The 23,831-nt window shown below is 38.3% G+C and overlaps 2 long non-coding RNA genes across 2 annotated transcripts in view; one reads left to right on the top strand and one right to left on the bottom strand.

Moving 5' to 3' along the window:
• Nucleotides 1-12,849, bottom strand: part of LOC134806465 (uncharacterized) — a 320,640-nt gene extending 307,791 nt beyond the window's left edge. The window contains exon 1 of the long non-coding RNA XR_010146530.1: nt 12,837-12,849. This is a non-coding gene — a long non-coding RNA (uncharacterized LOC134806465). The remainder of the gene's footprint in view (nt 1-12,836) is intronic.
• LOC134806461 (uncharacterized) overlaps nt 1-23,831 on the top strand; it is a 154,226-nt gene that overhangs the window by 42,127 nt on the left and 88,268 nt on the right. The window lies entirely within an intron of this gene.

The following is a 23,831-nucleotide window of genomic DNA, read 5'->3' as shown; positions in this document are numbered from 1 at the left end:
ATGCGTGTCCGACTCGCACTTGGCCGATTTTTGGCCGAATGAAAATCGTGTTAGTTAACAATTTGTGATAAATTGCAATTCTAAAAGAATGTTATTAATTATTCGTTGGGTTCACTGCTGAAGTAATATAGATATTTCAAGCCAACGTATGATTTTACATTTGTTATAAAACTATGATGTACTATCACTGTCGCGGTCAGGGGGCCGATTTTTGAATTTCGATCGCTCGATTTCGTCACTCGAAAATCGGTGGAAAACGGAGAAATGCTAATTTTTGAAATACGAACGATCGAAATTTAGAATCTATTGGTATTGACCACTCGATTTCAATTCTATTAGTAGAATTTAAATGCCTAGTAGAGGAGATATTATTTAACGAAATACTCGAAATCGAGTGGTCGAAATTCAAATGTCGGCCCCCTGGGAATTTCGATCGCTCGATTTCGTCACTCGAAAATCGGTGGAAAACGGCGATATGTTAATTTTTGAAATACGAGCGATAAAAATTGGGAATCGAGTGGTATTGACTTAAATGACTAGTAGTGGAGATATTACTGATCGAACTACACGAAATCGAGCGGTCGAATTTAAAAAATTGGCCCCTGGGGGGCTACGGCTGGACATTTCGTCAACTGAATCGTTTGCAAACAAAAAAAATAAATGCGTCACGCCTCCTTTTATGACAACCAATTAGAATACATCGCACATTGGCCGCACCGTGAGGGCATCAGGGGCAGCTGCTGAGGTGGCGGCGCTGAGAAAACGGGAGAAGTATGCGGAATTGGACGGCTATTTGTTTGTGCCTCTGGCGGTCGAAACGGCTGGTTGTTGGTGCTCAGAGGCTAGAGAGTTTTTTAAGGAGGTTGGGAACCGTTTGCGAGATAGAGGCCTGGATCCCCGCTCCGGGTCATTCCTGGTGCAGAGGTTGTCCATCGCGATTCAGCGCGGTAATGCGGCGAGCGTTTTGGGCACCTTTGCGCCTGGGATGACGCGGGGTGGGATATTTGACTGACTACTGACTGCTTTGTTTTTGACTTGTGTTTTTTTGTGTTATGTAATTTGTAGAAAAAGAAAATAGAATAGTGCAATAAGTATGGGTATAGCGTCGGTAATCCTTTGTATTGTTATAGGTTGAAAACAAAAAAACAACAAAAAAATTGTCAACACGTGCAGGGCTAATTTTTAGGGTTCCGTACCTCAAAAGGAAAAAAACGGAACCCTTATAGGATAACTTTGTTATCCGTCCGTCCGTCTGTCTTTGGATATGTTATAAGCTTACCTAATATGAGCACTCTCCTGACACGTGTCTTTCGAATATTCAGTATTAAGTTACTAATCTTTGTAAATAATCAAGGATTATCCTATTATTCTAAGGCGGTATACTATTAGTAGGCAATGAATATGACTAGGTAACATACACGCAAGATGCGTAAAAAAATTACAAAACAACCACCAATCAAATTATATTTAAAAAATCTTATTATATGGTAATTATAAAACCTTTTTAACTCACTATAGGCTAAACTACCAAATAGTTGGCATGGAATCGTTCCAACAATAAAGAGAAGTAGGTACTATAATAAATACCTTATAGAATATTCGATTAAATTAAATTAAAACTTAATTTGAAATAACCGATTTGCAAGACAGAAGTGATCCCATGCATAAGAGCTCCGCGAACAGTATCGTGCGGAGCTCTAAAAATGAAATCCGTACTTAGTGAAATAGTAATTGAAGGTATTTGATTAACTTTCCGTAAAAATATTCGTTCCACTGGGCCTAAATCGCGAGGTTCAATCAGCTCTTCCTACCGAGAACTAACTGCTGCCCAAAATGTCTATTGCTGTATTAAATTTAGGGGCTAAAATGAAGTGTGCAACTGTGCACATAGCGCTCTGTTTTTTTTTGGAGTTAAGGTTTTCTTATATATAACTGGCGACCCGCCTCGGCTTCGCACGGGTTAACAAATTATACACCTAAACCTTCCTCTAGAATCACTCTATTGATAGGTGAAAACCGCATGAAAATCCGTTTAGTAGTTTTTGAGTTTATCACGAACAAACATACAAACACACAAACAGAGAGACGCGGGGACTTTGTTTTATAAGGTGTAGTGATAGTATACATACAGTGTGTCTGACCATGGGGCTTTAAATCCAGGGCTCGATTCTACTCGCTAAACTGAGCTACTTTTACTATAGCACCAACCCCGAAATCCCGAAAAAATTTTTTACTTTTCATACATTTTGGCTGATCAGATGTCGACGTTTTCTATGGAAAAGCCAAAATTTTTTCCCCGATTTGAGGGTTGGTCCCATAGTAAAAGTAGCTCAGTTTAGCGAGTAAAATCAAGCCCTGGATTTAAAGTCCCATGGTCAGACACACCATGTACATGAGACCATGCATGAGCCAACATTCTCCCAGCCTTCAAATTCATGACTAATGAGTCATGTAACGCACAGAGCAGGGGAGAGAGGGGCGACGCGGCACGTTATGGAAATTTAATTATTTTACACCGTAGACAATAAACGCGGTTGGGGAGGCGCGGGTACTAAGGCACGATTTAAGGCACTAGTCTAATTCCTCGTGTGATCATACCAGTACATTTGAATTTTATATCTCTGAATATCATTTTGTTTCCATGAATATAGAGGAGATAGGGGTGCTCCAGACGTTATGAAGTAATGGCTGAGAGCCTGAAATATTGGGCTATATATCTTTTGTATAAACGTATTTAACCCAATTAACTTGTTTTTAGGGTTCCGTACCCAAAGGGTAAAAACGGGACCCTGTTACAAAGACTCCGTTGTCCGTCCGTCCGTCTGTCTGTCACCAGGCTGTAACTCATGAACCGTGATAGCTAGGCAGTTGAAATATTCACACATGTTGTATTTCTGTTGCCGCTATAACAACAGATACTAAAAACAGAATATAATAAATATTTAAGAGGGGCTCCCATACAACAAACGTGATTTTATTGCCGTTTTTTGCGTCATGGTACGGAACCCTTGTGCACGAGTCCGACTCGAACTTGGCCGGTTTTTTTATGTTTGCGATTAACTGACAGGCTGATATCGTCCGGCGAACTGGTAATATGTGGGCCCCTTAACGAATAAAAGTATTTTCACTTCTCATGCTCAAAAAGTGCACCTTTATGTCGTGCGTAGACGACATAAAATCGCATTTTATGCTCTAGAGCATAAAAGTAAAATTTTCTTCTAAGACTAAGGTAATTGGTCTCAACAGCCAAACAGTTAAAACATATTGCACAATTTTACTGAGCAATAAAATTGTGTAGATGACAAAACTTGTTATATTATTTTATTTTTGCTACAATTTATTAGAAACCCGTATTTTCTGTCATTAAATTTAGTAAATCACATAAAATAGGAGTCGATTATCGTTCAAAAATGCTCCGAAATGTTTGACTTGGCAGAAAACCAAGCGTGTGAAACTCTATCACGTTGAAAATTAAAAAAAAAAGTTAGTTGGCGGGAATTGGTTATGTATTATGTTTCTTTCGCTTTACGACAATTTCGTGGTGTAAATTGCCGTGAAAATGTGTTTTATTTTCCTCGCAATCGAAGTGAAAAGCAGAGTGTACAGTCGCCATCAGATATATCGGAGCGGCCAAGGTGCTCACAAATATCGGAACACGCCTCTATTGTCAGGGCGTTAGAGCGCGTGTTCAGATATTGTGAACACCTTGGCCGCTCCGATATATCTGATGGCGACTGTACAACAAGGGCATAAATACTGATTTAAACTTTCACGATTATTAAACATTATCAAACTGCACAACGGGACTTAATCGCGTATTTAAGTGTTGTGTGTCGACAGAGTGACATCCCTAGTGCGCAAAACGTTCAAACTGATAAACAAGACCAAGTGCGGGTAGTTCGAAAAACTCGCGCGGCTAGAAGATGTTGATGTCAACTTGAGCCAGTCTGCTCCGAGACCACGGGGACAACGCCGTCCTCGAAACGTCGGAGGTAAATCTTAAAACTTAAATACGCGATTAAGTCCCGTTGTGCAGTTTGATAAGGGCATAAATGTCCATTTTTACCCTCGTCTACTATTTTGGTACAATCTACTATTAGTATTATGGTACGGATGGACTCCTTAATCTAAATACGTAGTAGAGGGAAGGTATAAAATAATTCTAAAACCTGATCGTTTTCGCTTTTCTCAGAAAAATATAATTTAATTTTCTCACTAATACATCACTATAAATAGTAGACTGTACAACAAGGGCATAAAGTGACCCATTTTTACCCGAGGCAATTTTGTGGTCTGAGCGAAGCGAAGACCAAAATAGTAGACGAGGGTAAAAATGGACATTTATGCCCTTGTTGTACACTCTGCTTTTCACTTCGATTGCGAGGAAAATATACAAAAAATCAAATATTTTAGGTTATTTTAACGTATTTATTCAAGACTAAAGAAAATTGTTCTTGGGCCGGTCGGAGGCGCGGGGCACGCCGATCGGGAGAGCGCCGGTCGGGGGCGCGCCGGCAGGGCTGGCAGTTTGTATGGCAGAATTTGGACTTTATTGCTAAGTCAATAAGGGTCGTAATAGATGATTTTACTTTATGCTCTAGAGCATAAAATGCGATTTTATGTCGTCTACGCAAGACATAAAGGTGCACTTTTTGAGCATGAGAAGTGAAAAATAAATAATAAAAAGACCCGTGGAAGGAATTTAACGAGACGTAAGAAATACCCGAAATACTTAGTCTAAAATACCTAAACCCGGAACGGGCCAAGAGTTCAGAAAATACTTATTACATACTACAATGTAATTACTATCCCATTAGTATAGTTCCCATTATCCCATTAGTTACTAACCTACATATCATTTTAAGAAATAAAATATCTGGGAGACCGAGCTTTGCTCGGAAAACATATATAAAGTAAAAAATGCATGTTTTCCCAGAGATAAGGCCTAGCTAGATCGATTTTTCGCCCCCGAAACCCCCTATATAGCAAATTTCATCGAAATCGTTACAGCCGTTTCCGAGATCCCTGAAATATAGAAATATACAAGAATTGCTCGTTTAAAGGTTAATTAGATAATAAAGTGTGATAATAAAGTAAATTAAGACCCTCGGCGCGATTCGTGAAATGAATTAGAGATTAACTAGATACGATATAGTAAAGATATGTGACGTCCCATGGGTAAAGGTACCTTATGGCGGTTGGCGCTTACGCTATTATTAACGCCGCTCCAATATTATTACGGCGCTATGCGACGTAAGCGCCAGCGCCAATGATCCATTGAAATGGTACATTTTGCCTTGCATCAAATCGGGTAGTTCTGATTTTTTTGTATGTTCTATGTGATGTAGTGGTTATGGCAAATCCAAGTTTTCGACCTCGGAAACCGTCCGGGTCATGGTCAAATTTTTGAAAAACCACAAAATTTTCGGACTTTTTTCAGTTTCTGCCAATTTGTACCAACAAGGACCTATTTTACGGCAAATGTCACTATGAACACTTTAAAGAAGACTAAATTCTCAACAAAGTAGGTTAAAGTTAGAAGGCGATAAACCGAATAGTTTGTAAGATACAGTTGTTCAAAAATTAGCAAAATTTCCAAAATATTATTTTTAGACGCTTTTTTTTCAGTTTTCGTCTATGTGCTCAAGTATGGACCCATTTTACGTCACAAGTCATTATACGTTATTAAAGTACCTAAACATCATTCGCAACAAAACAAGGCCAATTTGGTCTATTAAGACCTGATACTAGTTCTTTAGATACAGCCGTTCCAAGTTTTTACCCGAAAATGATACCAAACTTGAGCACATAGCAAAACTTAATTCTTTACACTTTTCGGGGGGCACCCCTCCTAAAGTCAAAATTTTGCATCAAAAATTCGATTGGTTCCCCTTCCTAAATCAATCTGTGAGTCAAAAGGAGCAACTCTGCAAAATGAAATTCCAACATCATCATTTCCCGTAAATCGCACTTTTTGGTCGTGAACACCACGGACTATTATTGCGGTTTGAATATAAATCCGATGACACAGGTTTTTGTTGTTTTGTTTTTTCTGCTACTATAAATAGTAGATACCTTAAACCAGACACCACTAAACTCAAAAAAATGATTTTTTAGGAAATTTTGCTAACATTTGAATAGCTGTACTTTAGAAACTATTTGGTCTATGGTGACCAAATTACTTTCATTTTGTTGCAAATTTAGTCTTCTTTAAAATGGCCATAGTAATATTTACCGTAAAATAGGTCCTTGTTGGTAAAAATTGGCAGAAACTGAAAAAAGTCCGAAAATTTTGTGGATTTTTCAAAAATTTGACCATGACCCGGACGGTTTCCGAGGTCGAAAACTTGGATTTGCCATAACCACTACATCACATAGAACATATAAAAAAATCAGAACTACCCGATTTGATGCAAGGCAACCCCCCTTTTAGAGTACGATTTCAATGGAGTATAAGGTACCTTTTGCCGTGGAACGTCACATATATTTACTATTTCATATCTAGTGAATCTCTAATTCATTTCCCGAATAGCGGCGGAAGGAATTTAACGAGACGTTGTAATAAATATCCAAAATAGTCTAAAATGCCTAAACCCCCGGGGGTTTAGGTATTTTACGGGCCAAGAATTCAGAAAATACTTATTACATCAATGTAATTACTATCCCATTAGTATCATAGGCCTTTCAGTCTATTGCAGACTATACAAACAGCGTCAGGCAGGGCGACAACGTTTTTCATGGCTGTATAAGCCAATACGGGAGCGGCAACCACGACCGCAAAACAGGCAGGTGTAGTGTGCCCGTGGCGAATAGATGTCGGGCTGATGACGCTTGGCTCGCTTACTTGCGAGTTTCTTAAACCAAGCGTCATCGTGGATTTTGCGACCATCGAACACCTGTTTGCGCCACTTATCTCTGTCCTCGGCAAGCTCCTCCCATTTATGAACCGGGATGTTGAAGGAGTGCATGTCTCGCTTGGCCAGTCCTTATGCCGTAGCATCGGCCGACCGATACTTCTTTGGCGTCAGCTATGGCGCCAAGCAAAACACGCCGCGGCAAACGAGAAGGTTGCATTCGATGCACATGCCCCAGCCAGCGTAAGCGTCTCTGCTTTAGCAGCGCAAAGAGGCTGGGCAGCTGAGCAATCTCAAGGACCCTCTCGTTTGTGACCCTGTCCTTCCAAGATATGCCCAATATGTTCCGGATGCAGCGCATGTGGAAAGCGTTGAGACGACGTTCATGCTTGGCATACGATGTCCAGGTCTCAGCCCCGTACAAGAGTATGCTCAGGATGCACGTTTGATAGACAACCATCTTAGTTTTCCTGGTTAGATGTTTATTTTGCCATACTCTTGCACTCAACTTCCCAAACATCGTTGCGGCTTTTCCGATTCGAACGTCGATTTCTGCATCCGGTGAGAGATTGCTAGTCACGGTCGACCCGAGGTAACAAAACTTGTCGACTGACTTCAGTGGGGCGCCATCCAACAGGATTGTCGGTATTTCCGCACACCCTTGAGCCAGCACTACAGTTTTCCGGGGATTGATGGTCATAGAGAAAAGAGCACAGGCACGAGAAAACCTGTCCATAATTGTTTGAATCTCAAACTGCGATGTGGCGATGAAGGCTGCGTCATCAGCAAAGAGCAAGCTATCAACGAATAAGTCCTCTCGTTTTCGCTTAGATTAGAAAGTTTTCCATCAGTCCTCGTATGCAGATGGATACCCTGTTGGTCGTCACCGAAAGCAGTTTTCAGCAGTAACGAAAAGAATATACCAAACAGGGTAGGCGCCAGTACGCAGCCTTGCCGAACACCACTACGCATAAAGAACGGGTCAGACACGGTACCGTCAAACACTACAGCTCCTTGCATACCCTCATGAAAGGACTTCACAAGACTCAAGAGTTTTGGTGGGCATCCTATATGTTCCAGTACGGAATAAAGCCCTTCTCGGCTAACTGTGTCGAAGGCCTTATTCAGGTCAACGAATGCGACCACCAGAGGTGTTTTCTGCTCTCTACACTTTTCTTGGATTTGCCGAAGTGTAAAGATCATGTCCGTTGTGGAACGCTGGGCACGGAATCCACACTGACTTTCGGGATACACACGATTGGCAAGTTGTTGTAGTCTTGATAGTACTACCCTACCGAATAACTTGCCTACAATACTAAGGAGGGAAATACCCCGGTAATTGTTGCAATCACCGCGGTCTCCCTTCCCCTTGTACAACGTGACGATGTTAGCATCGCGCATATCCTGTGGGAACTTTCCTTCCTCCCAACATTTCCACAACAGACTATGCAGAATTGGACCCATACACTCGAGCTTTATGATGTCGGCTTGAGTGCCATCACTGCCTGGACTCATCCCATTAGTATAGTTCCCATTTAATTATCACATTAGTTACTATCCTAGTATAATAACAGTTTTGAATGATTCACAGTTAGTTTCACTAGACTTATATCGACAGGAATATGAACCGTGATTACCTTTTGTATTGTTTTCGAGCTCCCGATATTTCGATGCAGTTACATGCATGGTATAATAATATACTCCGCCTGGTACTCCATTCCCGTCTTTTCTAGGTCACCTAACTGACACGGGCCTACGTCATCATGCGACAGCGCTATATGATAATATGCGATAGCGCTATATATAGCGGCCATGTTGTTGTGACGTAGGCCCGTGTCACTCTGGGAATGGAAGACCATGTTTTATTAGACTATGGTTACATGCATCTTGTTCACGGGTAACTATAGGTGTCAAAGTTATGTAGACCGCGCTCGGTCTACCCTTCTTCGTGCGCGTCGGCTGCGTTCGCTTTCAACATTACCACCGGACGCGTTCACAGTGTTTACACTCGTTGATCTGGTCGCGTTCACTCTCGTTACACACAAAACAAAACGCTTCATATACCAGTCGATATGTCTATTGATCCTAGTATACTTAAGTTTTCTTTGCGCAAGTACGGCCTTGCTTAAATTTTATTAAAATGAATAAATTTATCCCTATCTACTGTATAAGAATAATATAGGTTAAACCGCTGAACCGATTAAGATGAAATTCGTCACGGAGATAGTTTGAGGCCCGGATAATGACTAAGATAGTTTCATGTGATGATTCAGACGATGTCACGGGCAGAAGATAGTACATACTTAAATTAATACATATTTAAATGCATAATTAAAATATTCTCATAGCAATTTACCATATACAATAAGGCTTGGTGGCAAATCCCCGGGTGGTCGCGTTCCCAAGACGACCCCGATGGAGTTAGCGAGCCGGGTAATTAGATAAAGCGCCACCAAGCGGAAAAAAACGGAGACAGTTTCATACTTAAAATGGATGGCGGAGGACAATAAGGAACCAAGCGTTTATTGTTTATACCCATCTGTTAGAAGGAACCATCCCATGTTTCGTATATTTTTAGGGTTCCGTACCTCATAAGGAAAAAACGGAACCCTTATAGGATCACTCGTGCGTCTATCTGTCTGTCCGTCTGTCACAGGCTATTTTCTCGGACACTACTGGACCAATTAAGTTGAAATTTGGTACACATATGTAAATTTGTGACCCAAAGATAGACATGTTTTTTTTATAATTTTAAAATACATAGGTTCGAAGTTATTTAAGTAAATAGCCAAAAACTAACCATGCCCCCCCCCCCCCTTTATCTCCGAAACTACTGGGTCTAAAATACTGAAAAAAAAAACACAAAATAGTTATTTACCTATAGATGACAGGAAAACCTATTACAAATGTCCAGTCAAGTCAAGCGTGAGTCGGACTTATGTACGGAACCCTAGAAACGCGAGTCCGACTCGCACTTGGCCGGTTTTTTTCCTTTAAATCCATATATTTAACAGTTAAAGGATGGCTAGCTTTTTCTTCTACCGCTTCTACTTAAGCTATACAAATTTGAAGTAACGTTTGGTCTAGTCAGCAACTTACTGCCTGAGATGCTGATAGGTGTCGGTTGGAATTTATGGTGTTTATGTGATGATCACGAATATATTTTCCTAATTCATGAATTTTTTATGTACTTAGTGCTTACTTGACTCTTCGTCTATATGATTTCTTCTTTTATCACTTTTATCAGTATATGAATAATAACTGCTAAAAATTAATATAAAATGGCACATTAGCTTCATGTTGCATACCGCGGACCCAACTCCCAAATCTGCGCCGAAAGGTGGCGCAACAATGTATTCAATTAATACAAATGTTAATTCTCAAGCCTTTTGTGTTTACCTAAGCGTTTACGCTAATGAAAGAGTTTATGCCAAGAATACCTACGAAAATAAATCTAATAATAATTGGATTAAAAAGGGCAAAGGGTTTGGGTTGGATTTTATAATTATTATGTTTTGCCAAACAATTGGTAGGTATTAAACGTAGCGATGTGCCGTTCTTGAAATTTTCCCGAGAACAGAGAAATCTATTTGGCACCATTTTATGCTAATAAGAGAACGTTCTCGAGAAAGTTGGAAATTTTCAGGAAATTTCTTCGAAAAGGAATTCTCAGAAACGCGAACGTTCTCATCGGCACATCACTAATTGCTCTCAGGCTTCCAATGGATTCCAAAAAAAAAAAACATTTAATGATTAACATTTATTTCAGTTGTTATTGTATACCATTACCATACCCTGCATACAATTACAGTATAATTTTAGTGTAAAACCGCCTTAGCTATGTAGGTATATAGTTATATAGTCTTAGATCGGTTACTTTACCGAAACCTACTATCATTTAGGTATTTTAGGTCATCAACATTCTCCGACCAAAACGTCCTACGCAGATTCTGGATCACCCACAGGTTGATCCCAAGACCATCCCTGCGTTCCCACACGGTTTAAAATGCAGATGGATTTAATGCGTCCACTATCAAAAGGACCTTTTCCCTTGTATTTCGTCGCCACATACGCCCTTCTATGTCCGTGTATCCCATACGGATATTAATTATTCATCGGATAGAACGAATAAACCAATTTCACGGTTCTTTGCGCGCGTATGATAGCCCGGCTTATACAGGGGGATTCCCAACCTTTCAATTTTGGCGCTTGTGTGATTGAGGCGTTATAAGCGCCATTATGAGATTGCCTTTGCGTTTGCGTTTACAGATGTAGCTTTGGCTTCGGAATTTGAATATTGCGGCAATTCATATTACCCTTGATGGAGAAAGCAATGCTGCAGTTTGAATACTTTTATTAATTTTGATAAGCCAATTTATTTGAGTAACATGCGAATCTTTTAGGCATTAAAAGAAGTTTAGTTAAAATACGTTTAGTCAGTTTATGAGCGGTATCATTTGGTAAAATTTAAAAATAAATTTAGGTACGAACGTCCTTTTTGAAAAATTAAAATTTTGTTTTGACTGTGTTTTTGTAAATTATTTTGTTTGCACTTGAATATTCATAATAGTATTTTTAAATTTCTGTAAACTTACTAATGCGTAGTTGTAATCTGGTGCTTTGTCGCGTAAGACATGAACGAATTGCCAAAATTAAGACTGACTTTATAATTCCATTAGCTACCAACAGCTACATAAATTGGTGGTTGGTCTATGTAATTAGGCTACTAGGCACTATGAACTAGACACTATGGCTAATTAGGCACTATGAACTGGGCTTATTTAAGCGAATGATTTTGTGCTTGACAGAAAGTTTAAATTTTATTGACAGATTTATGTTTGTTGGGTCCTTTTCCCTAAATTCTAACGAGCAAATCACCCTGTGCACTAAACGCACTGCGAGCACAAACCGCGCGAACAAATTTGCCGCGTCAGCGCCGCCCGTTCGGATAATTACCAAGTCTCATCAGCTAAATGGGCAATCAGTTGCCATTATATACATAAGTATATAACATACCCAACTTAACTATAAACACTATAGAGCTGATTTACATTTGTAAAATGCAATGAAAAGTAGTTCTTATGGTGTTAGTGTTTAAGTTAGAAACACACTCACAAATCAAACAATTTACCTGTCTCGTCTGCATTAGGTACACACACTATTTGTTTTGTAGGTAGGTACGATAAAGATAATAGTTATTTACGATACAAGTGCGGAAAGTAGGAAATTCGTTTTATCGTGAATAACTTATTATCTGGTGCTTCAATACAACAGCCCGTGCTAAATAAGCACATTACGTAACTACGTCGAAAATTTAAAGGGCCATATGTACTGTAAGACATTGTATACGATAGGTACACGTGCAGTCGTGCAACTAGTGCGATGACTTAAAACACTGAAACAGTGAATTTCCTATTTTTCGTTTTTGTAAGTACTTATTTTACAAAAAATTGAAATGGATTACACACTGAAGTGGTATGTGGAATTTCATTAACCAGTTACTTGGCCCCTTATTAGCCCCCACTCCTCGAGGGTTTAAAATATATTTGGCAGGCTTTAGCCCCTTAGCCCCCCCCCCCCCCCCCCCGCCCCCATCACTCTAATTCCGCTGCTAGCTAAAGAATCAAACGAAAGTCATTATCACCACCGAAGCAAGAAGCGCATAAAGTCTCCGACCCAGATTAATGAGACAATATCTCGCTTGACAGTTGCATTATGGAGCTAATCTTCCCCGAACACCTACTGCTACTAGTGTTCTGTTCTGACGTCACGTGAATTACCTTTACTCGTGATTAAATTCCTGATACTTGATACCTGGTTACGTCAATCGAGTATGTAAAGTAGCTTATAAAACAACACATTTTCCAAAATGGCTACTTCTGGTCGAATGCCCGTAGCGTATGACAGGTACGCGCTACCCGCAACGTCTCCAATTTTTTCATGGACGGTTTCAAATACTTTTGGGAGGCTTAGCCCCCTTACTCCCCCCCCCCCCCATCACTCTAATTCCGCTGCTATCTAAAGAATCAAACGAAAGTCATTATCATTTATCATCACCGAAGCAAGAAGCGCATAAAGTATCCGACCCAGATTAATGAGACAATATCTCGCTCGACAGTTGCATTATGGAGCTAATCTTCCCCGATCACCTACTGCCATTAGTGTTCTGACGCCTCATGAATTACCTTTACTCGTGATTCAATTCTTGATACCTGGTTACGTCAATCGAGTATGTAATGTAGTTTATAAAACAACACACTTTCCAAAATGGCTACTTCTGGTCGAATGCTCGGAGCGTATGACAGGTACGCGCTACCCGCAACGTCTCCAATTTTTTCATGGACGCTTTCAAATACTTTTGGGAGGCTTGGCCCCCTTACCTTCCCCCCCCCCCCATCACTCCGCATTAATTCCGCTGCTAGCTAAAGAATCAAACGAAAGTCATTATCACTACCGAAGCGAGAAGTACATAAAGTCTCCGACCCAGATTAAAGACACAATATCTTGCTCGACAGTTGCATTATGGAGCTAATCTTCCCCGAACACCTACTGCTATTAGTGTTCTGATGCCACATGAATTACCTTTACTCGTGATTCAATCCCTGATACTTGATACCTGGTTTATAGTTAATTAATTGAATCAAAAATTTAATCAAACGTTATTACGTTATATAAAGTAGTTTATAAAACAACATATTTTCCAAAATGGCTACTTCTGGCTGAATGTCCGGAGCGTATGACAGGTACGCGCTATCGGCAACGTTTCCATTTTTTTCATGGACGGTTTAAAATACTTTTGGGAGGCTTTAGCCCCTTAGCTACCCCCCCTCCGCCCCCCATCACTCTAATTCCGCTGCTAGCTAAAGAATCAAACGAAAGTCATTATCACTACCGAAGCGAGAAATGCATAAAGTCTCCGACCCAGATTAACGACACAATATCTTGCTCGACAGTTGCATTATGGAGCTAATCTTCCCCGAACACCTACTGCCATTAGTGTTCTGACGCCTCATGAATTACCTCTGTTCAATCCCTGATACTTGATACCTGGTTTATAGTTAATTAATTGAATCAAAAATTGAATCAAACGTTACTTTACAGATTTGTGTTCTTCCTCGCGTTATCCCGGCATTTTTGCCACGGCTCATGGGAGCCTGGGGTCCGCTTGACAAATAACTTTACAGATTAGTACAGTATATTATTACCTACCTAATTGCAAGATTTGATTACAGAGAACGGGACAGGTGAAACTAAATGAAGCTTGTAAAAAAATAAACAACGATGCACTGTGAAACGTCACCATATTTTTGGGTGGACACGAGAATCATCTGTCTTTCGGTGAATATTTTTTGTATGATGTTGACAAAAAATCATACAATTTGGGAGGGATAATACTGAACAGATTCCCCAGATCCTTACTAAATTTCGAAGATTTTTGTTAGGTAGGTAAATAAAAAGTTATCATCGAAAAACAGAAAATTCTTATGTTCAACCACAAGTATGGGGTCGTTCCACGGTGCGATGTCCGCGAAACGGAGCTTCATTTACCTTCATATCAAATAATTTCAATTGTATCATTGTCATTTTCAGGAACTGAGAATCCAAGACGGTCAAAAGTTAAGGAATTATAAATTTTGAGGCTTTGGCTATAATTGATAAAACAACCAGGCGTGCAGTTACCAGGTTACCATATATGTCAATCCACTTTTTATTCGATATTAAGCTGTTTACTTATAAAAGTAAACTTCTACTCGATTTTGTAACTGGAAAGCGTTGTTTGAAATATATTTTAAAAGTCAAGCTCAAACATTTGTCAAAACAAGCTATTCGAATTCGATCTTAAAATATCCGTACATTTGTATCACGAACCGTCTTCGGTTGCGCTCGAACGCTGGCCATTGAACAATTATATGCACCGATGCCCGCGGGTTGCTCGATCGCTTGATCTGTTCTAAAATCTGATTTAAAATTTCTCGAATTTCGATATATTTGATATTACGTTTGCAGTTTCTGACGCTGGGTTAGCCGCGTTAATGTTTTCTAAACTGACAAATATTTAAACATTAGTATCAACAAAGAGAAGTCTGGTAAACCAATAATGTTTGTAGAAAAAACCGGGCAAGTGCGAGTCGGACTCGCGCACGAAGGGTTCCGTACCATAATGCAAAAAAAAAAAAAAAAAAAAAGCAAAAAAAAAACGGTCACCCATCCAAATACTGACCACTCCCGACGTTGCTTAACTTTGGTCAAAAATCACGTTTGTTGTATGGGAGCCCCATTTAAATCTTTATTTTATTCTGTTTTTAGTATTTGTTGTTATAGCGGCAACAGAAATACATCATCTGTGAAAATTTCAACTGTCTAGCTATCACGGTTCGTGAGATACAGCCTGGTGACAGACGGACGGACGGACGGACGGACGGACGGACAGCGAAGTCTTAGTAATAGGGTCCCGTTTTACCCTTTGGGTACGGAACCCTAAAAAGGCGCGAAATTTAATATGACTACGAGAGTTTTAACCTATTACGCACCATCTAAATTGGCCCACAGATTACCAGTTCGCCGGACGATATCAGCCTGTCAGTTAAACGCATAAGATGACAGTTCCGAACATCTGACAGGCTGATATCGTCCGGCGAACTTGTAATTTGTGGGCCCTTAAAATTTTCAAAATGTTCTGCCTTTTGCAACTAACAGATTGGTTATAGGTACATGTTCGCATATTGAAGAGTTTTTTTTACAGAACTTTGATTACAGCTATTTATTAAGTAGGTACCTAATGATGTCATCAGAAAAATTACAATGTTTTTCTTTATTAATAATATTTAGCTATCATGGTCATTTCTATTATAACTACTATTAGTTAGTCCGATATGATGGCAGATGCAACTGTACAAAATAAATACCTATATACTTATATTTAAATGCCCATTTTTCAATAGTAAATAGTTGCATTATTCACAAAAGGAAAGGATTTTTGTATACCTAGGTATCTGTGAAAATTTTATTACTACTACAACACTAATAATCCTATTGCAACTCTCCCAAACTAAATGCCATTAATTAATTTTGCAACGAAGCCACTCTTTTACTTACCACCAAAGTTGGCCGGGGATTTTGGAACTAACTCTCTGCTAGGGCTTCCGAACGGCACAGAAAGTACCAAATTAAATGTGCCAAATTACTGTGCTCATTTAGAACGGATTTCGCGATTTAATTTGCTGTAAAGTTAGATTAGATGGGTTGGGTGTCGGGCGCGCTGGACGGAGCTTTTTAACCTCATGGGGGCCAGGGGGCCAATTCTAACTCATTCAGATATAATTTTGATGTCACAATGTAAATTTGAAATGGACTCCTGTATGTGCATATTTATAACATCACGTCTCAAAATCAAAAATTAAACAATTGATTGTGAGTCACCTCGTTATTTTGGAAATTTAAGAATTCAGTAAATGCAGCCAATCTGAAAACGTATCCGACTATTTTATATTTATTGCATGAAAATGTTTTTATTATTATTATTATGTCTGTGTGCCGTCGGAATGAAGTACACTTGCAACAAATTTCAATAGGTTTTTTATTTTTTGTATGTGAGAGTGTTATAATAGGGTTTTCATTTAATATAACATACCTAGGCTACGTTTGAAATCATGTTTTCATTTTTTTATACCACATCGGACGCAAACAAGCATACGGCTCGCCTGATAGTGAGCGGTCATCGTACACTTCTGTTTTGAAGAACCCCATATCTTTTAAAATGGTTTCATCAAATATTGGGCAGAAACTCTAAATACCTATATTATTATTCCTCTCTTCAAGGCCAAATATAGGTAGTTCTTTAGGTACTTACCTCTTTGTCAAATGTGGTCACGTTTATTTTCCAGTACGCTCACTAACAAGTATTGTCAATTTATAATGAAGAGGATCAAATTGGGAATGCCAGTGTTACCACGCTACCCAGCCTCACAATAACAAACGTCGGGTTTGTAGTTAAATAAATGCAGTGTCAAATGATAATGTTAATCCGTCACATGCAATGTGTCGCGCGCGTCCCACGGGTTTTATGGAGGGTCGCGGGTGAACGGGCGGGCGGAACGCTGAAATGTTGACAATTATTGTAGGGCAAAATCCAATGTGCAAGTCAAATAATCATACGACTGATTCGTAGTATTATGATTGAAAGTCGTATGATTATTTGACTAAGCTCGCTATCTCGCTCGTCCTCGCAATTTACAGCGACGCGTGTTGCAGTTTTTTGCACTACCAGCAGTTGGTTTTGGCTGCATAATGGCGACTCAGAGTGAACTCGGAACTCTCTTTGTATAATTTAAAACCCAATAAATTGGAAAATAAAATCGAAAAGAAATATCCACAAAACCTGCTCACAACATTTTTTGAGATACATGACCTGTAAAGGAGAACTGTTGGAAGGTCATACGAAAGCATTTTTGCAAAAGCTGAAACGGAGACGCTTTGTCGTGTTTCGTACTTGCTGGGTCAATAAATTGAACTATAAGCTATAAAAGGAATATACCATACATAATTAGATGTATAAATATGTAATGTAACTAATTTCCTAGACAAAGGTATCGACCCTCTTAACAAGTAAGTATTTCTGTAAGATGTAGACCTCACGAACCCCCATGGATCCAGGTCCAGGATCAGGAAAAGACTTCAAAATCTGGATCGACAAAAAAAACATACAATTATCCCGTCAGCGCACAAAAATTCACAAAGATCGGTTGAGAAATGCAACCTGAATGAGAAATGAGAAATGCGGTTGAGAAATGAGTCAAACAGCCAAACTATAAGCATTTTTGCTTAAGCTGAAACAGTGACGATTCGCTCGCGTTCGCTAATTAAATAAAGGTAGTCATAAAAAAAACGCCGCGGTCTACCCGCCTGTGTATCGACCGGAATGCGTGCAAAAGGGGTGCACTACACGACACGTGTCGCGCTGATTGGGCCCTGCGCCCGCGCCGCGCAATTACACGCTGTATACGCGTAAGCTGATTCCAGAGGATTTGGGAAGGGCTTTTTACGGGTGATCTATACTTATGAGGACTGAAATGTAAGCATTACCTGCGTAACAATAACTCTGACTAGTTTAGGCGGAGCGGGAGACTCACCCAGGTTCCCGAGACTTACATGATTTTATAAACAAAAAGTGGCAAATAAAATATTTGTTTTGGCATTGTCAAGTCCGAATAGGTGCTCGGTATCGTTAGGGGATATTGGAGGGCCAATAAAATAAATATTTTGTTTTTGGCTTTTTATTTAACAAAAATCTATAATATGATGTTTCAAGTCTCTCTAGGCTAGTCCCCCCCTCCTTAATTGGTTTAATCCTCCCCTAAATTAAATAAATCATTAATATGTGAAAAATTATCTCATAATAACAAATTAGTTTTAAATCGTTTCGGGGATGAGAATTACTCGTGTAACATAAATACAAAATTAAAGATATTATAATTATTGTCAGAGTTTTATGACATTATGACAGTCTTTTTATTTTAATTAAATTAGCTATTACTCGTACTTCATTTTTTTTTCATATGATCTAGATCTAGATCAGCATATAGATCGAGACTAGTCTCGACCAGACACCGGATATTAGGGGCCAACGTTTAAGACAGGTGGGGAGTTCATAAATGCATAAAATAAAGTAGTTGTCGTTATTTTTCCCAAACTAGTAACCGCTCCAAGTTTTGTTTGTTAGTGTGTTTATTTTTATAATAAAAGCGTTATATACATAATATAAATAATTACAAAGTACTATGTACACAATAATTTGAGTACATAAAAATTCAACTTTTGAAAATTCTAACAACGTCACTTTGAATGGTTTTAATTTTGTTTAGTGTCATTTTAATGGTTCTTAATTATTTTGGAGACGATGATAAACTACTACAGAAACCATATTTTAAATGACCGCTAGAGGTTACGAGTAAGTACCAAATTTTAAATATCTTTAATAAAAAAGAACAGACTTAGGCTATATTTAACAAACGAAAGTTGGAGCGATCACTATTCATATGGAAAAAGCATCAATTTTCATGTTTATAGATATGGAAACTCCCTAATTGCCATTACATTTTGCCCCCTAAAATCTCGTCTGGCTCGACTATCACTCGATAAGCCACCAAACACGCATTTTTTAGGTATTTATTATGCTTCTAGTCGAATATGAGCCGTGAGTTAAAAATCGGCTTTAGGTCACGATTTCATTAGCAGTATGAAAGGGTCTCCCAGGGGACAGGACCCTCCTTTTGTGCACCAAGGACCAGTGTAAGCTGAAACTTTGGAGCGTTTACAAGTTTAAGACATATATATAGGGTTTTATGACACATAAGTTATCTATAAGTTTCTTCCAAAAAAAATAATAAGTAACTTTTTATTATTTTCGACTGTATTTCACATTAGACACAGCTATTTAAAAGTAGGTTAAAATCGAATAATAAATTATCTACACGTTTGTTCACGAAGCTAATATCAATCAACCAAATCATTTATTTCAGAAGCATGTACGTATTTAGTTGTCATTAACAAAATTTACTTAGAGCTAATGTTAGTACAAATACAAACTTCAGTGAGTAAGTATAAGAGTGTATTTAAAATATTGACGTCGAATCTGTATTATTAGATTTATATATTCACTTGTACAGTTGAGTCCACAAATATACATACAAGCCAACGTTTCAAAAATGCCTCTGACACTGACCAATAAGGTCATGAAAATATATTTTTGGAACGTGGGCTTATAGTAATGTTTGCTGACTCGACCATGCAGCAAATAAATATTGCTTCTATAAATGAAATAGACTAGATAGGTTAGCGATTTAGTGATCGGACGGAAATCAAAGAATAAACAATATTTCAAAAGACGGCGCGATTCGGGGAATGATTTAGAGGTTCACTAGATATGAAATAGTAAAGATATGTGACGTTCCACGGCAAAAGGTACCTTATGGCGGCTGGCGCTTACGCTATTATTAACGCCGCTCCAATATTCAGGCGGGGCAATGGTACCTTTTGCCGTGGAACGTCACATATCTTTTCTATTTCATATCTAGTGAATCTCTAATTCATTTCCCGAATCGCGCCGATCGTAACAACATTACGTTGCTTTACCAAGTACAGCCAAACAACGAGGCTCTAGAGTCGCTGGCCGCGGTAATCTACTCCTGCTATTGTCAACTATCGAAAGGGTTTATCAATTCGTAAATAAATTGACCCTCGGTTTTTTACCCTCCTGGGCAATGTTGACGGTCCGCTTGCCCTTTAAATAGATGGAAAATAAATAGGATTCATTTCATTCAAATCATGAATGCTGATTTTTGAAGGCACGTATTTAACCGGTCAACTAATTAATCGAATTTGGGTAGTTTAAAATAATAGAAATGGGTACTAAAATTAATAGTTTGGCAACAAAAACGGAGCCATAAAATATATCAATATGAGTTGTATTTTAATGCCGTTACAGCTTTTGTTTATTTTTAGGCAGGTACCAAATATTTATTTGGCAACTGAATTATTATATTGGCGACTATTTATGAAGCACATTTTAAAAAGAAAACTGCTATCTATTAATTTAAAGATGAAGTTCTTTTAAAATATTTTGTTTGGTCACTACACGGTCAACCTAACACGCTCCTCCTCGCTTCGCTCGTCGTCGCACCTATCTTTTGACTCTGGCAGAACACAGTGGTAACTATTAAAATTAGTAATTAAAAATTAAAAGACCTAATGGTATAATGGCCATTAGGTGTTTCATGATTAGGAATTTCGACTATAAGTATAGCAAGTATAATAGGGTATTATTGGTAAATAAATTTGTGGTGTTTTGTGGATTAGGAAATTTGTCAATTTAAAGTACTAGGTATGCATATGTTTAAATTTAAATTATTTAAAAATGGAGTATTTAAAGCTTATGTATATAGGTATCTTAGGTATTCTGTATATGTACAAAATATATTAACAACCAAATTTTATGATCGCTTTACAAGTTTTGCCAACTTATTATTAGTTGCCAACTTATTATTTTAGACGTCAACCTATCAATTCAAGTTTCCTATAATTTTTTTGGGTGGCTTGATTTTGCGGCCAGTTTTTTAATAATATGATGCTTAAATTTGAGGCTAATATAAAATTATTGGTGCTAAAATATTAATGCACAGCCAAATTATATTATTATATGCCCAGTGAAAGTTCCTGTTTAATATTTTAGTTGCCCGGTTAATAATAAGCCATTTTTGAAATCCAGGGGTCATGAGTTCAAGTCTCACCCAAGACAGTAATTTTTCCACTTTTAAATTTATTCTAAGCTAAATAGGATTCAGTTTGATTTTATAAAGTCAGTGTCTTTAGATTAGGGCTAGTACAGTCAATATCAAAACTACGCGTTAAAAGTAATCTAACATTCTGTAATAACTGGACTAAAAGACATGTCTCTATATGTAGAACAATTAAAATGTGACAGATACTTTTGAACGCAAATTGTGGAGATTTATTACTATACCTAATAGGTACAAAAGCATACATATTTGTACCATCGCCCGCACTGTTAACTGTACATTGGTGGACCTTATATGCCTTTTGCCTTATTGCCCACCGATGTACAGTGTGTTGCTGGTGTATGTAGAACGATTAGACCTTTGAATTTCGAGCGCTCGATTTTGTCCTTCGAAAATCTGTGGCAAACGGCAAATTGATATTTTTGAAATCGACCCTCTGTAGTACCTAGTACCTATGTATCGAATATTGTTTACCTATCCTACATGTAAGTTCTTGATCCGTCTCAAGAGGGCTTTATTCTTCCTACACTCAATTTTTAAGCAAGTTGCTTAGATGTTGCGTGTCAATCGCACCGTTAATTCGAGCTCGTAAGCTCACAAACAGCCGGCTGCAATCAAGACTGCATACGATCTGATATGATTAGCGAGCCCGCAAAGGGCAGACGAGGTGCACACACGTCTGAGGTTTGCGGGTTTTGCGCACTGTGCAATAAAATGGCTTTATTTATTTCAGTTTAAGAAAATAATTGTACAGTGTGGAAAAAAATGGGCCCTGGAGGGAAAGTGCCTTAAAACTTTAAGTTAGCTCATTTTACGTTAAGGAATAATTCTTTTATTTTTGAAAATAAACAAAACTGCATTCAAAGATTTTTTTTAAATTTCGCTTGTCTCGCCCGGGAATCGATCCGACTAAAAATTCCAAAAATAAACACTCGTTATTTTATTCTACTAGTCGATACAGTTAATGTTAATAATAACATTTCTCAAAGAAACATTAGGTCTTACACTCGTCTGTCGTACAAAATATTCATAAAATTGAAAATATTACGTACCTACTCAAGAATATTTTTAGACAAGCAAAATTGACGAAAAAGAGAAAAATCTTTAAAATGCAGTTTTGTTTCTTTTCATAAATAAAAGAATGTTTCCTTTAACTAAAATGAGCTAACGTAAGGTTTTAAGGCATTTTCCATCCAGGGCCCATAATTTTTTTCCAACCTGTATGTGCGTGTTTTAGGTAAGTATTGAATTAGATTTAATGCTATTTTTGGTTGTTTATCAAAGAAACAAACTTAGCTGATAAACAAAAGGCATGTCAATGATAAAAGGTCACCTTTTATATTCTCCTATAAATTAAATGTATTTTCTATAAATATATTGAAAACATCCGTAACTCAAAAACAAATGTTTATAAATTTGGGTTTGTTAATGGAAATGTGCATCTAGATTTTACAATTGTAAAAAGGCATGCTTATCTTTGAAACGCTTTTCTAGTAAAATCTGAAGTCTTAGTTATTTCTTAAATATCCGGAAAAATTGTTCGAAATTGTCGATTACCCGCCCGCCCCCGGCAAGTAGGTACAGCCAAATAGCGGATGGTGCTGGGCCTAAAATACGGCGTTGCGTGAACAAGAGATTTCCTTTGGCAGGATTGGTGCTTAGGGCCCAAGGATGGATTTAAGAAGTGGAGCCCCCGAGATTTTTGATGTAAAATTTTAGGGGGGGGGGGGAGGGGGCTCTCAACTTGATCTTGATATCTATTCATTTAAGCTACTAGGCTAAGTTTGGTATCGTTTTCGTATAAATCGGGGATGCCGAATTCATTTCTGATATCATAATGATACCATTCCGAAGTAAAAACACATAAAATATGAAAAAAATACTTTTTTTTTAATTCCTCTTCACGCTTAAACCGCTAAACCAATTTAGTTAAAATTAGGTACAGAGATAGTTCGAGTTTCAGGGAATATAATAGCCTACTTTAAATCTCAAAAATCATCCTTTAAGGTTGTGAAAAGGGAGGTGGAAATTTGTATGGGGATTCAATAACCGCTGAACCGATTTAGATAAAATTGGGTATAGAGATATTTTGAGTCCCGGGGAAGAACATAGGATAGTTTTTATTCAAAAATAAATCTCTTGAAAGTGAAAAGGAAGATGTAAGATTGTATGGGGAATCAATAAGGGCTGAACCGATTTAGATGAAATCTATGTCTACATCTTTGATTTACTTAAAAATGATACTAAACTTGACATAGAACCTAAACTTAAACAATTATTAACATCAGACGTCGCCGACGCTTAAAACCCCCCCACCCCCCACCTGCATCAAAAATCTGGGTGGCTCCACTTCTTAAATCCATCCTTGGGTCCTAAGGACCAATCCTGCCAAAGGAAATCTCTTGTTCATGCAACGCCGTGGTTGACCTTTTTATGCTCTGAGCACACTCAACTAAAATCGAATTTCATACGAGGCAGTGTCCGAGCCGAACGAAATTTTCAAACAAACGCTAACCAACGAACCGAGCTGGTCTTAGGTTGGACCGTTGGACCTGCATTCGCTGTAAAATATAGTTAGGTACCTAATACAAAAGTGGAAAATATAAATATTGTATGCCTCGCTACGTAAAAGTACGTGTCCGCCATCTAATAGGACTCTGTAATTGGATTAGGAGGGTCCTAC

The sequence above is a fragment of the Cydia splendana genome, chromosome 3 (assembly GCF_910591565.1).
Source record: "Cydia splendana chromosome 3, ilCydSple1.2, whole genome shotgun sequence".
Classification (NCBI taxonomy): domain Eukaryota; kingdom Metazoa; phylum Arthropoda; class Insecta; order Lepidoptera; family Tortricidae; genus Cydia; species Cydia splendana.
This window is presented reverse-complemented; position numbering and strand designations above follow the sequence as displayed.